The sequence below is a fragment of the Phyllostomus hastatus genome, unplaced genomic scaffold (assembly GCF_019186645.2).
Source record: "Phyllostomus hastatus isolate PE091 unplaced genomic scaffold, TTU_PhHast_1.1 phas_contig_40, whole genome shotgun sequence".
Taxonomy (NCBI): Eukaryota; Metazoa; Chordata; class Mammalia; order Chiroptera; family Phyllostomidae; genus Phyllostomus; species Phyllostomus hastatus.
In genome coordinates, this window is record NW_025333872.1 from 34,215,791 (window position 1) to 34,231,148 (window position 15,358).

Below are 15,358 nucleotides of genomic sequence, written 5' to 3' on the forward strand. Positions count from 1 at the left end.
TCTAGGTTCTAATAATAGCTCAGCTGCCTATTAGCTGTGTAACCTTAGGTCTCTTAACTACTCAGAACCTCAGTTTCCTCATGTGTAAAGCATAGGTAATTATACCCTTTTTTTTTTTGCTGAATTAAAAAGGCATTGTATGCCATGGCATAGCAATGGCTCAAAAATATCAGCTATAATCACAAGTCCATGCTGTTAGGCAAGGCTGAGCTCCAGGATTTTTTTTTTTATAACTTCACCATCCATAGAAAAGAATAGGCACATGTAGTTTACTGAATGACATTCTCCCAACTCCATCCACAGTAATTTCTCCCATCATTCCCTAGGAGGGTTTTATCCCCTCACCCATTTTGTCTAGGAACTTCCAGATTATTACTGAGGATCTGATAAGTGGGTGAGAAAAGGTAGCCCTGTTCCAATAATACTGACAGTTAATGCAACTCCCTGTTCCAGTGTTGCTGGAATACAAGCTTGAGACACCTACATAATCCAAACCAGTGAGTAATTTAAAAATCATATTGATTTGACTTTGAAATGAAGCTTGGGATATTTCAATAACAAACTTCCTCTAAGTTCTGCTTTGGATGAAATCAATTCTTATTTCATGAGCTTACCTCAACTGAAAGCAGGAAGAAGCAGCTCCAAAATCTACTCGACTTCAGAGAAACCCACCATGCTCAACATTAAATATTTGCCACAGAAATCCTCCAGCAATCCACAAAGTGCATAGAAGTAAAACTCTTCTACTCATCAAGTGGGAAATGTGCAGAGAATTGACTCTGGACTCAGCAGGTGCTGGCCAGTCCTATGCACATGCACCTGTTCCCTTCCTGGCCATCTAGGGGTCTGGGTGAGGCCCTCTGGACTTCTGACCATCCACCCCATTGTCTCCAGCTTTGCCCAGGGACCTCAGGCTCCCCGACTGGCAGGAAGGACAGATTTACTGGTATTTTCATTACCTGAGAGACAGAGGCAGAGGTAGTCAGTTGTGAAGACACCTCTGCAGGACTGCTAACCCTAAGGGCAAGCAGCACTCTGTTTACACCAGTGGTTCCCAACCTTTTTGGCACCTCACATCGGTTTTGTGGTGAGGTGGGGAAACAACACAGGAGGTGGAGCTCAGGTGAGCTTTGTTTGCTACATGATTCCTAAGTCCTAAGCCGTCTGGGGCTTGGGGTTGGGGACCCCTGGTTTAGACCAGAGTGAATAAAAGGTCAACCAGTATGTTCTTTCTAAAAGAGTTAGAAATCAAAAGAATCTGCCACTCAAAGAGGACAGTTTTGAAGGGCATTTCTCTTCATTCTTATTCTAGCATCAAAAACCACATCAAAACTGAGCTTGTCCGAGTGCCTGAAGTAGGTCTCTGTCCCTAAAGTGCCTGAAATAAGTGCCTAGGTGAGCAATGGTCAAGGTAAAGAGTGAGTTGCATTCACTTGAGTGAGTGAAATAGGCTCATTTCAAACTATTGCATCTTGGTTTATAGTACATTATAATCTGTAGTTTCCAGGGACTTTGATGTGTGTGTGTGTGTGTGTGTGGATAACATAGAGAAGGAATTATAGTCTTTCTCAGCACCTGACAGTATTTGTACTCTAGAGGTAAGGCTTTGTGTAAACTTCAGAAATAAGTTTGGTTGAACTTTGGAACTATTTACTGCCTGTCAGATAATTCTATTTCAGTCACTCCTAAAAAGCAAATTATCTTGACCTGCTTCCTTTAGTGACATTATTGTATGGTCCCTGAAGGAAGGTGAGTTTGGGGCATTAGGTGATGTGAAATGGGCAGCCCCCATCAGAGCCCAGCCAGGGGGCAGTGTGCAGGGAAAAGCCACATTTGCTGTCCTAAGTGTTGAAAAGAGACTCTATCGAATGCTGTGGCTGAATGATAGATAGTATGCACTATTAAGTTGTTTTTTCTCCATACACATTTTCTGTCCCCCACCCCCACCTACTTCCCCCCTTTTGCGTTTCATTGCCTCAAAGAAGACACAGGGCAAGGTGAGAAGCAGAAGGGGCTGTAGGTCCTTCTGGGTTTTGTTTTCCAAAAGCCACACCCATGATAGAGGACAGTGTTAGAAGGAGAGGCAGAAACCTAGAAGACATTGGTGGGAGAGTAGGCCTCTGCCCAGGGAAAGGGAGAGCATTGTGGGACGCTGCTGGGTGCTGTGCAAGGATGGAGGACTCTGTTCTGGCGAGGGCACCAAGCCTCAGGGGGATAGTTCCTAAGGAGGACGTCCTCAGGCCCTGAGGGCCCATTATGTGTGCCAGGCCTGTGGCAGAAGCACAATCACCTGTGTCATGAACTGAATGTGGGTGTCCTGCCAACATGCATATCCTGAAGTCCTAACCCCACCTGTGAGGGTATTAGGAGGTGGGGCCTTTAGGAGGTGATTAAGTTTGGATTATGTCCTGAGAGCAGAGCCCCCAGGATGGGATCAGTACCCTCATAGAAGACGAAGACACACAGGGGTGCTGTCCCTGAGCACACCTAAGGAAAGGCCATGTGGGCACGGCAAGAAGGTGGCCTTCTAAGCCAGGAAGAGAGTTCTCACTAAGGAAGTGAATCTGCCAGCAGCCGGATCAGAAACTTCCCAACCTCCAGAACTGTGAGAGAAATAAAAGTCTGTTGTTTAAGCCACCCAGCCTTTGGTATTTTGTTATAGCAGTCTGAACTATCCAGGACACACATCAAAGACCACTATTTGGAGAACTTTTCATCATTTTTAGCCCTCTGTGAGCCTCCCTCCCAGATTCTGGTGCAACCCAGGAAAGGGGGGAAGGGCCCCAATACTGACTAAATGGAAGTTCAGGGCTATTTAGGTAGAGGCTTGAAGTAAAGATTAAGTAGAATAGATAATAGGAAAAAATCCCACTATTTCTGGCAAAAATACACTTTGAACAGAGAGTCGTATCAGCAGGAATAGGTGGCTTTCTGTTTTCAAACCAGCCTGGGTTTAAGCTTTGAGAGTTCTACAATTTTCACTGATCAGAAGTAATAACAAATGTTGTAAGAGTGGGACCCTTCTCTATCTTTTGTATTTCATCAAAAATGTTACATTCATCTACAGCCAGTGCCCTTGGCACGAGAAGAACTGCTTTTCTGGTTTTTGCTCTGCATTTTAAAAGACACATGAGGTTGGGAAGTTTATTTAACCTCCCTACCCTGCAGTTTTTATCTGCAAGACACAGTTGGCACTCACTGAATGAAGAAGAGCCATGCACTAATGAAGTACCGATACCCAGTCTCTGGCTCTTCCACTCTTGGTCTCCAAGCCGCACCACCCATGAATTAGCTCCTTGACCCATGTCTGGGCAATGCTGGGCAAACTGGGTATTTGGCAAACAAGTGGTGATGATGATGATGACAGTGGATACTGATAATAATGTTCCTAGATATTTGTCAAGTGTTTTATGCTTTGACAAGGAAGTTTCAAATATTTAATGCAATTTGATACTTTGAGCAACTCTATGAAGAACAGTTATGCCCCTTTTGCAGATGAAGATCCTGAGAGAGCTAAAGTGAAAGGTCATGGTGAAGGTGTCCACTGTCAAATGGCAGAAGCTCCATCCATAAAAGTTTGTGTTGTTTCTACAGGGACGCAGAGCTGGTCCCATCTTTACACTCTAAGTCCCGACTCTTTCCTCAGTGGCAAAGCCCCTTCCTTTAACCAGAAGTTGAAACCGTAAATGTTATTTTCTCATTTTGCCTCATAATAAATGCCACAAAATATGTCTGGATTCCTCTAAAACTTTCAATAAGGCTATTGATAGAAAACTTGAAAGTATATTTGCATTCATTACCCCCAGGCTTCCTTCTCAGTCCCATTTCTTGCTCTTTGTCCAGGTTTCATACTTCCTTGTCCTCTTGTGCTGCTTGAGCTTCTTTTACTGCCCTGAGGGACAGCTGCTGCACTTATTATAGGTGGGGACAGTGAAGTCACATCGCTTGGCTCATGGCTCTGCCACTTACTTATTAACTGGATGACCTCAGCAAGTTCCTCAACTCAGATTTCTCACCTTTAAGCATGGCTACAACTCACTTCATAATGCGACCAATTAAACAGGAGTTCACCTTAAGAACCTAGCACTGTGCCTGGCTGTTAGAAAGTATGCTATGAATGTTAGGTGCTGCTTTGCTCATTCAGAAATCCCATCTCATCGGCCCACCCTCACTATAGTGTGGCATACGTGTTTTGTCATAGGCTCTTTTACATATTTCTTTAATGCTGTGGTCCTCAAACTTTGGGACTAACCAGACCACCTGGGAAGCTGTCTACTGTCCTGAGTTCTGAGTCAGCAAGCCTGGGTGATGCTAGGACTGCTGTCCCCAAGGCAGGCCCAAGGGGCCCAGTGTCTAAAACCACAAGTGTCAGGGGAAGAGCAAAGGCTTTGGAGACAGAGACCAGAGGTGGTTTCTGGTCATGTGACTGGGACCTGTCACTGAACTCTCCATACCACATCCAAAAACTAGGCATAAAAATACCTCTGTCGTGGGGTTATTGTGAGGAAAAAAGTAAAAAGTTTATAAAGGCCCTATTGTAGTGGGATCTTAGTGCATGGAGGTAGTGTAGATGGATGAAACCTCAAAGAAGTTCTAATTAAGCTTTGTACTAGAGAAGAAAAAACAGACTTAAGAGATTAAATAAATAGGTGCTCAAAAGACACCATTGAAAGGTGACCCACACTTGAAACATCAGAGCAGGGACTTGATCTTGTCTTTCCCGTGAGCAGCAGACTCAGGACCCTAACAAAATTCCAGGCTCCAGCTCAAGTGGCACCTTATTAGCATATAACTCTTTCAGGATCTTTAGAAAGAGCAGTGATTAACAGGCAGCACTAGACTGGTAACAGTGGCGTTGTATGTATCAGAAAGGGAAACTTCACGTAAATATACTAGGATTTGGGAGAAAGAAGCACTAACTTCTTCTCCTACTGCTCTTCCTCCTCCTCTCCCTCTCATCCTTTGGCAGATGCATTGTGTTCAGTATGAAAATACAGCCAAATGGAAGGCTGACCCTGAAGACCCCAGAGGGCTTCCCCCTTATCCCTTCACTGTGAAATCTGGAGCTAGACACTGTTACCTTAGAAATCTGGGCCCTGTCGTTGCTCTATCATGAACAATTTCCTGAATGGAAGAAGCACAGGGTAGCTGCCTTGTCAGCACTAACTGAAGCTGCTGGCTGTTGGCATGAGTAATTCTCCCTTAAAAATAAAATTTCTCTGCTCATTTCCACCCTCAAAATTGCAAAGAACAATGGGAATATACTACGTATCTTGAATTTTAGAGCTGGAAAGAATCTAAAGAGAAGTGCTTTCAGTGTTTTTGACTATGAATCACAATAAGAAATGCATTTATATATGACCCGGTGCACACATGCATACACATGTCTAATTAATGTATATTCTAGTTCATATTGTGTTTCATTCATTCTGTTTCATAATTTAATGTGTGTTTTGGCCTGTTAAATTGGTTTCTTCACTGCTACAGAGATAACAGAGCTCAGAATTAGGAAGTGACTTGTCCAAAATCACAGAGCAAATAGCTACAGAGAACAGCAAATTCCAAGGCAAGGGGGACTGAAATAGATGCAGCAGAGGTGGGTGGAGAAGAGGGAGCAAAGCAGAGCGAGGCCCAAACATGAAGCTCTCTGTGTCCTAACACACACACATGCTCACACACACAAACTCCACAAGCTATGTGAGACAGGGAAGGATTCAAATAGGCAGTCGACCTGCAGAGTTTATGCTGTCAGCTTTCGGTGGCCAGAGCACTGAAGATGTAATGGGGATGCAGAGCAGGGGAGAGGCAATCTTTCCTTTTCTTGATGCCATATCTTCTCTCCTTCTTTCTAACATCATCTTTTGGTCCTTGCACCCATTCTCATCTGATGCAAGGATCTCATTCCTGGACTGCCTGCCTTCCCAGGACATCCCTGCACTTCCTGATACCATCCCTGGTCACCTGGAGACCCATTTGAAATGATCCCTCTAATACCAGAATTCATAGGTCTGTGCTCCCCTGACTCTGATGACCTCCATTCTTCCTGTATCACCTCAAACAAAGCCTTGCCTTAAGCCTACCAGTGTTGAAAACTGTTTTCAGGTGCTCTCCTGTAGAACTGCCCATGTTCATTTTACTTCTCTGCCCACCTCCAATTCCAGCAAGCATTTATTCAATGCTACTATATGCTAGATAATATATGAGGAGTGGAAGATGCCAAGTTGTATAATACACAATCTTGTGCTCAAGAAGATCCCAATCATGGGATAGACAGACAAATAAAGAACCACAATCCAGAGTGACATATGTGATGCTGCTGGTGGCAGCACTAACATTAGTAACAGAAGTAATAATTAACATCCGTTTGGTGCTCTCTATGACCAGGCACTATGCTAAATGCCTTATGGGTAGGAACTCAGTCCTCTTAAGTAAAGTTAATTTAGCTGGTATGATGCACAGCCAGACAGACATACTGGCTTCAGGAGCCATGCTAATAAGCTCCATCCCTCACCGTCAGTGATAAAGAGGCACGTGTGGCTGAGGGAGCCCAGTAGGGGGCACCTCACAGGGAACATCCCGGAGAAGAGAATCCCTGCATGAGTTTTGGGAGGTAATTTTGATTTAACCAGTTGCAGATTGTGGGTTGAAAGGAGGTGATCCAGGGAGAAAAGCAAAGATTCAGAGTTGAAAATGGTAGAGAACACTATGAGTAAAGCAAATAATTTAGCCTGGCTGCAATGTAGAATGGCAAGACATAAGGTGGGCAAGATATACATTTGATTTGTTTTTGTCCCCTGGCATATAATGTTCAGGGCTCAAAATGTTGTGAAATGCTATGCCCCTGAATGCTTTCTTCATGTCAACCAGAGGTTTTTTTCTTCCTTTCTTCCTTTCTTTTATTTTTTTTTTTGAACCCAAATAGCATTTTGTTTGGTGGTGTTCTGAGCATCTGCATTGTGCCTCACACTGTAACCACCTCTGCTTTTGTCTTACTCTCTGCTGGATTTTGAATATCCCCCTCTGAACCTAGAGCAGAGCTTTATACAGAGTAGACACTCATTTATTTACCAAACTAGTTCCAGGAAGGACTCGGGGGAGCTTACGAGTACGTACTTGGCACACTGGGTAGAAAAGCCTCTGATTCAAACTGAGACAAACCCTGAATCACAGAGGAAGCATGCGTTTCCTGGCCATGGAGGTCAATGGCCACAGGAGTGGAAGAGGGCGGCTTTAGGAAGGACTGGGACAACAACCCAGGACAGATAGAATCTGGGTATGTGCAGAAGAGGGTTAAAAGCCACTTTCTGACTTGGTGCCATTCAGGGAGCAGAAACACAAGGTGGCCTGGGAGTTTATTCCCTGGGAAGCAGTTCTGCTCCAAGTAAGTCACACCCAGGGCCCCCTCAAGGCCCAGCCCAAAGGCTCCTGAGCAAGGGTCTGATACGGACACTGGCAGTGCAGAGGGCTCACTGATAGCAACTGCAGTGGACAGTGGCCTCAGCACTCAGACACTCTGCATGGGGTGCCACCTCACTGCATAGGAGGTCATGAGGCCCAAGGTTGCTTTAAGTTCAGAAACCCCACTGAGGGGATCATAGCTCCTGGAGTAAGAAGAGTGAAGGGCTCAAATGGAGCTCTGGTTTCAGCCAATCAATCAGCAAGAGAGGCTGGGCTACAAGAGATGACACATTGATTATCCTCCCTGGCTAATGTGGTCTGGTCAGAAAGATATCGGATGGAGTCCAGCAGCATGGACCACCCTACTACCACAGCAACCTCTGTGAGGCCACTTCTGTTCAGGGGACTCTGCAGCCTGTAGCACTGTATTTGTTAATAAAGGTGAAGACTTTGGAGTGGGACCCAGAGGCAAACGCAGCTCTGCAGCTTACTAGACAAATCACTTCATCTCTCCAAGCCTGGGCATCCTCACCTATCCAAGGGGAGTAGCATCTCCCTCAAGGACTTGCTGTGAGGATGGAGTGTCATCACCCCTGTAAAGTGCCCAGTGTAGCAGCTGGTACATATTAAATACTCACAAGTTGTGGCTATTTATTTTTCCTTCCAGAGCCACGGGCTCCTCCTGTCTCTGACCTGCAGCATACAATAAACTGTGCCTATTTATTATGAAATGATTTCCAAATTTATATTTTTCTTAATACCTTATATTTCTTTTCTAAAAACCTGTTTTAAACCACCCTTGATTTCTTCAGTTTTATTTTGCAAGGATGTGGGCTGAAGTCACCTTCTTTTGTCGCATTTGGGAGGCACGAGGCCTAGAACAGCTGTTAATGACACAGCACGGCTCACATCAGATGGCAGGGTGGGAACAGCCACAAGGAGCAGCAGAGGCCAACTGGCATCATGATCCTGCGCTGGCCTTTTTCACAGAGCCCAAGAGAGATGAATGCTGAAAAACCGGGGGAAGGAGAAAAATACAGGTAAGGGTAGTGAGGAGCTGGAAGCAGGAGTAACAAGACCCAACGTTAATTTACTGGGATTCCTGGCTATGTGGCATTTCTGCTCTAGGCTCTTCATACACATTCTTCTCACTTTGTCTTTAAATGACTGTGAGAGAGATGACTTCTTATCCTGTTAGGAAGAAGATACCTCTCGGCAATGGTCAAGTGACTCACATGAGGTCACACAGGGCCTTTGTATCCATGTCTTCCTGATGCCGGGGCTCATTCTCTTACTGGAAAGAACAACAACACCTCAAAGAGGCTGATCCTCAATCTGCACCAAACACTGGGCACAGGGTCCAGACCTCATCTTCCTCATGGTTACATTAAGGGGTTGCACTAATGACCTCCAAGGTCCCTTCCCCTCTCATATGCTGCCCCTGTCACTTCGGTAAGCTCTCTCCTCAATGATTCAGGGAAAAAGAAAAATGCATGGAGGAGTTACTAAGTGCCAGATTTGTCAATTTAATTCATGTAAAATTTCAAGCTAACTTGTTTTGAAAAATATCCAACACCTGGATTCAACAATTATTAAAAATTTGCCATATTTGATTCTTTCATATCTATCTTTCTATATACCATCTAAATTTTTGAAATTATGTAGTGAACATCTTGAGATTTCACTCCTAAATATTTCCTCCTGCATCTCCTAAAAATTAGGACATCTTCTTACATAATAACGACATATCATTATCACACCAAGGAAAATTAACAATAGTTTCCTATTTATATGCAAGCCTAATTGCCACTCCAGATTAAAATTTCCTTACCTCCAAAAACTTTTAGAGGTTTTTTTTTTGAACCAAGATCCAATCAAGTTTCACTCATTGTATTTGGTTAAGCAAGTTAAATAAGAATTGTTCATCAGACTTTAGTATGTTCATTTGGTTTATGACATCGACTTTTAGAAGAGTGCAGGCCAAAGTCTGATAAAAAAACCTACATTGTGCATTTCTCTGATAGTTCCCTTGTGATGTTTACTCAACCCCCACCCCAATTTTTCCTGTAAACTGTAAATTGGTTCTAAAGGCTGGATTGGAATTAAACATTTTTGAGAGGGATACTTCATAGGTGATTTGTATTTCCTGTCACTTCAGTCAGGAGACACAGAATGCCAGGCTGTCAACAACAGTGACACGAAAGGCAGTCACTTGGCTAATGCGATGACCCACAGGTCCTTCCAATGTTGAGCTGGGGGGATTCCCTTGAGAATCTGCTTGGTAGGGCCTGGGTAATCTGTTCCACAGCAACCTTGTATTTAATGATATAAGCATCTGTTGATGTTTATTTAATTGCATATATAATTTAATTGACAGTTGCAAAATGGTGAGTTTCTAAATGATCATTTCTTGTTCGTTTATTTGCAGGCATACCTCAGTAAACAAGAGCTTTTCCACACCTATTGGGGATGAATTAAAGCTCCTTTCCAAAAGGCAAGGTGAGAGCCTCTTTCTCTTTGCTAACTTTCAGAGTAAAACTTGCTATATTCACTTTCAATTGTGACAAATTAGTTTTTTTCCCTCTCTCTCCTGCTTTGAACACTCCTATGGATTTTTATTTATTCAACTGTTATTTACTTATTCAATTTTTTTAATTGAATTTTTAAGAGAGAGAGAGGCATCAATTTGTTGTTCCACTTATTTATGCATTCATTGGTTGCTTCTTGTACGTCCCCTGATTGGGAATTGAACCTGTAACCCTGGTGGATCAGGATGATACTATAACAAACTAAGCTACTCATCTAGGGCCTTTATTTTTGTTTATTCATCTTTTATAACTAGTTGCAGTCATTTTTGGTGCCCAGTAGCCCCACATTTGGCCAGCAGGAGCTCCTTCAAGCTAGCTGACTCCTGTGTCCTTTGAGATGTCTCCATTTTTCTGAGCTCTTCCCTGTTTTTGGCACATGAAAATGTCATAGGCTTACCTTGTAACTTCTAAGCCCCTGGCTGGGGATCAGCCATTGCTCCAAGGAGCCTTGGAACCTTTTTTATTAGAAAATAGTATTTAAAAACGGAGATCTCTGAACTCAGTTAGCTCATTGCCATTGCAGTATCATTGCCTCTAAGCTCTTCAGTAGCTAAAGCTAAGAAATTTACTTATTTAAATCATGAGTTAAATATAATACTTCCAATTAAAATTTAATATTACAGTGTTCCTTAACTTTTATGATTTTATATTTGTACCTCTTTTCTCTGACACAGAAAAATCTCATTTACTAAGGTCAAAATCACATTTAATTTGTATTAGTCTAATATATATGTATATATATACACACACACACACAAACATATATACATATATGAAATTTAAAATTGAAATACCAGAGAATTACTTGGTGAATTTTAGATGTGGGGAGGTGTGATTTCTTTGTTGTTCTTAGAATATATTTGATTAAAGATGAACAATAAGAGTACTGTGTTCCAAAGTCACTTGAAAGAATTAATTTTTCTGTATATCACCTAGTAATTTGTTTCCATTTGATTTCAAATTTGGCTTACTTTTATTTTTTTTCTTTGTGATTAAATTTTATTTTTGAATAGGTGAAACATGTCTGAGTATTTATATGACCCAAATCAAAACTATATAAAAATATACTCTGAGAAATTAATTATATTCATCCATGTATCCTCCACCCTTGTCTCTCATTCCCCCTACTGCTTGACCTCTATAGGTAATCAATTATTTTACCTCTGTTAGTTTGATATTTTATATCTGCATGTGTAATTTCTTCCTCCCTATTACACAAAAGAAAGTAAACTATATCCAGTGCTCTGTGCACTGGATATTGTTTTCCTTACTAACAATATTAACCATCGTATATCCCTGAGAATTATGTATGAATGTATCACCCTCATTCTTTTCTGTTACTGCATATTTTATTTGGCAGTGCTATATTGTTGTTGTTCTTCAGTTCAAAACAAGCAGTTTAGTTTACATACTCTCCCCGGTGGCCATTTCTGCCTTTGTTTATGCTCTTCTGGTCCTCTCAGCCATCTGACCTGTGCGAAGGCCTTCCAGCTGAGTGGAGGCAGGGAACACCAGGTACAGCTGATTTCCAGAGGACTCATCACGTCCACCCACTTGCCTCTGGTGGAGATGAGGTAAACAAGAACAGAACTGCTGCTATTTTCCCTCAGGTCTAGCCCTAGGTACCCTGGGTTTCTTCCTGTTTAGGTGGAGTTAGGGAGTGATGAATGAGGGCAGGGTGTGGCTTTAACACAGCCTGGTTTTAACTCCATCTATTCCCTTTCCCTTGTCTAGCAGGCATGAATGGGAGTGATTTCCTTCCTGAGCTAATTTAGAGGCATTTCAACAAAAAGGAACGTGGGATTTTACTAACATTGGGAAGTCATTCCTTCTGGTTAAAGAAAGATTTTATTGTTCACTGAAGCTGAGCTTCCATTTTCAAAAATACGTGTTTCTGCCCTGATTGGTGTGGCTCAGTTTGTTGGGCATCAGCTGGCAAAGTGAGAGGTAGAGGGTTGATTCCTAGTCAGAGCACTTGCCTGGGTTGCAGGTTCGGTCCCTGGTTGGGGCATGTACAAGAGGCAACTGATCAGTGTTTCTCACATCAATGTTTCTTGTCCTTTCTTTCTTCCTTCCTTCCCCTCTCTCTAAAAATAAATAAAATCTCAAAAAAGTTTCAGATTTCTCAGAACAGTTTTATATATAGTGTATGTAGGTCCTCTTTATGATGACTGTTTCCCCTTAAAAACAGCTTTATATATAGTATATGTGAGTCCTATTTGTGATGACCTTTTCCCTCATCTTCAAAGCTCATAACACACCTCCTCTGGTTTCCTCTTTCTGCTACGTCATTCATCAGTCCCACTGGAGCCAGGCTCGCCTTTTTAGAGATGGCAAATAAATGTTCTTTCCTGCTGGGTAATTCTTTAGCAAGTCTATTTATTCAAAGTTCATGTCTTAAGTTATTTGTCCTAATTCTGTCCTACTCTTTTTCTGACCTTTATGACAGTGGAATGGCAAAGAGAAACTAATGCTCAGCGCCTGTGTGGATTAGATGATAAGCACACCTCACTGCATGCACCTGGCATTCCCAGCCTCCACCCAGCTGTGAATTACTTATGCTTTAGCACATGCAGAATAAATTAACCTAGCTATGAATATATTGCCCATTAGTCCTTGGAGGATACCTGTCTCCAGGAATCTGGAAAGTCCTGTGTGAGAGTCAGCATCCTTTTTAGCCTTGAAGTCTTTCTTCTTTGTTTTAGGGTGAAACAGGAATAATTTCCTGGCCTGAAGGAAGGGGAGGGGGTCATGAGCAAGAAAAGAAACATGTGTGGGAAAAGAAGATGGAAGAGAAAAAGTAGGGAAGAGGAAGAGAATGGGAGCGAGGGAGAGGAATGGGGGAGAGGAGTGGAAAGGGTCTAAACTGTATCACAGACGTAGGTCTGGTGAAAAAAACTCATCTCTGAGGGTTGGAAGCCATGTTTTTAGTTCCATATCTTCTGCATGTAGTGCTGCTATCCAGGGAATCTGAGGAATTTGGTTGTAAATCAAGCACTTTGGGAAATAATGTGTCTCTTTTTATTAGCGACCAATATTTATGAGTAATTAACATGCACTTTTAGTTTACTCAAGCATTTGGCATGGATTATGTCACTAGATTCTCACCCAAGCCCAGGATTAGGTTGTGTTATTATCTCCATTTTACTAATGTGGAAACTGAGGCACAGATGCTAAATACTTTACCTGAGGTCACACTAAGCAAACAACTGTAGCATCACTGTTGCCACTCACTGCCTCCATTGTCTTCCTTGCTAGTGGAACCCCAGGAGTTTGGGTTGCCAATATGCCCGCCCTCCCACTCTGTTCCCAGGGGATGAATGATAACAGACCTAAACCCATCTTGGCTCTCACATTTTCCTTCGTAATATACATTTTCAGCCCCTTTCACAGGTGGCCCAATGACTCAGTTCTGATCAATGAGGTTTGAGGAGAAGCCTGCTAGACTAAAGGGCTTCTGGGGAAGCTTTTCTTCTACGACAAGGAAAAAGCACATTTTCTGCTTGCCTTCTTTCTTCCTACATGGATGGTAGTATGAAGATACTGTACTTGCAGCTGTGGCAGCCACCTTGCCACCATGGGGCGGCAAGCCCCAGGAAGAACATCACTATGCTAAGGATGGCAGATTGGAAAGTGGAAAATGCTCTGGGCTTTCAGGGTGTTGTTGGACTGCTAGAGTAAATCTGGATTCACCTCCCTGCACTCTTCTTGTTATGTGAAATAATCAAACATCATTATGACTGCTAGAAAGTTGTCAGGTTTAGCAAACTTGCAGCTGCATTTATATCAACTGGATATGAAGTGGATTTTGGACAGACTGTCTGTTTTAGGCTGACAGGTTGCCATTTGGTACTACAGAACTGTCTCCTCCAGCATCCCTCACTCTCAGCCTTGACTCCAGTAGGGACTTGTTACTTTTAACCAAGGGACAAATGCAAAATGTAGCGAATTACAGGAAAACAGACACCGATGAGATTTTAATTGAAATATGATTCTATTTTATACCTCAAACAGGGAAAACAATGATACATATTGCAAGTAAACTTTAGATCATACTACAATGACTCCTTTCAAGAGACTCATTCATATTCCATGTCTCCCTGCATTGTTCTCACACAGCCTCTCACTCACTGATTTTGTACTTCCACTCAGGACCTGAGTTTGTGCTAAAATGGTCTCAGCCCACCCCCAACAAACACTCTGTTTAGTTAATCTTCATATTCTCAGGATCTAGCAGAATGCCAAGTGCCTAGCACAAATTGGATAAATGTTTGTGGTATGGAATTAAAAGTGTATAACACCCCCTCTGTTGAACAGCTGTCAAAGTCACAGGCTTCGGAGGAATTCAAGGGCATAAAGCTTTTCTGGCTTTGAGAGGTTATTTCTTAATAATTATTAAACATTTAAATAAATGCAAATTGCTGACAAGAGACAGTTTGATAGGTTAGTGATATGCAGGTGTTCAACAAATAAAGTGAACTGAACGGATTGGGCTTTTAAAAACTACATGTTCTGGACAAATGCAAACCATGGTTAAGGTAGAATAGGGCATTTCACTACATTGTCTTGGGGGCAAGAAGAATTCAATGAATTTTAAAAATATGCCTGGTTGACAACTAGGGAGCAATTACCACTGGAAGGACTAGAACACCACTCTTAAGTACTCTAATTCGTGATACCTGGGCCAGTTTGTGGCTTCTGAGTGCGGCGAGCTGCATATAGAAGGAAGTCTGGCTCCCTGATATCAGTTTTCAGCAAAATTCCACATAGTGCAAAACTGCTTCTCCTCTCAAAAGATTCTGTGTAAACCTAGAGGTTCGCACTGCAGCGAAGACCAAAGTGCTGTGGGGAGATAGCCTCAGTTTAAGTTGCCCCTGAATGGGCTGGATAGCGGAGGATGTGAAGATCTGAGGACAAGAACTGGTAACAATGTTAAAGCACTCCGTGTTTTTTCTCATCTTTTGATTTTACTTTCATAAAAGAGCTGAGGAATTTAATGGTAAAGGTAAAGACCTTTATAAAATCATTATTTTCTAAAACACTATGGTTTAAGGTATCAAAAAGTACTTAAAAGCAAATGTTCATAATTTCCATCCAGTAGGCCCTTTGAAATTATAGGAAACAACAATAAAAATAACTGCTACAATAATAACACTTTATGTTTATTTAACCTAACTTCCACATTCTCTAATTGCAGCTATGGATAAACATTTTCTTATATGTCCTCTGTCTGTTGTAATTACTCTAAATGGCCTTTATGCCTAGCATGAGAAATTATAATGAGAAAACTCATTAGCATGTATTCATGAGAAATCAAAATGTTTCAGAATTCAACAATAATCTAAATGTAAATTTTTGTTTATTATAACATG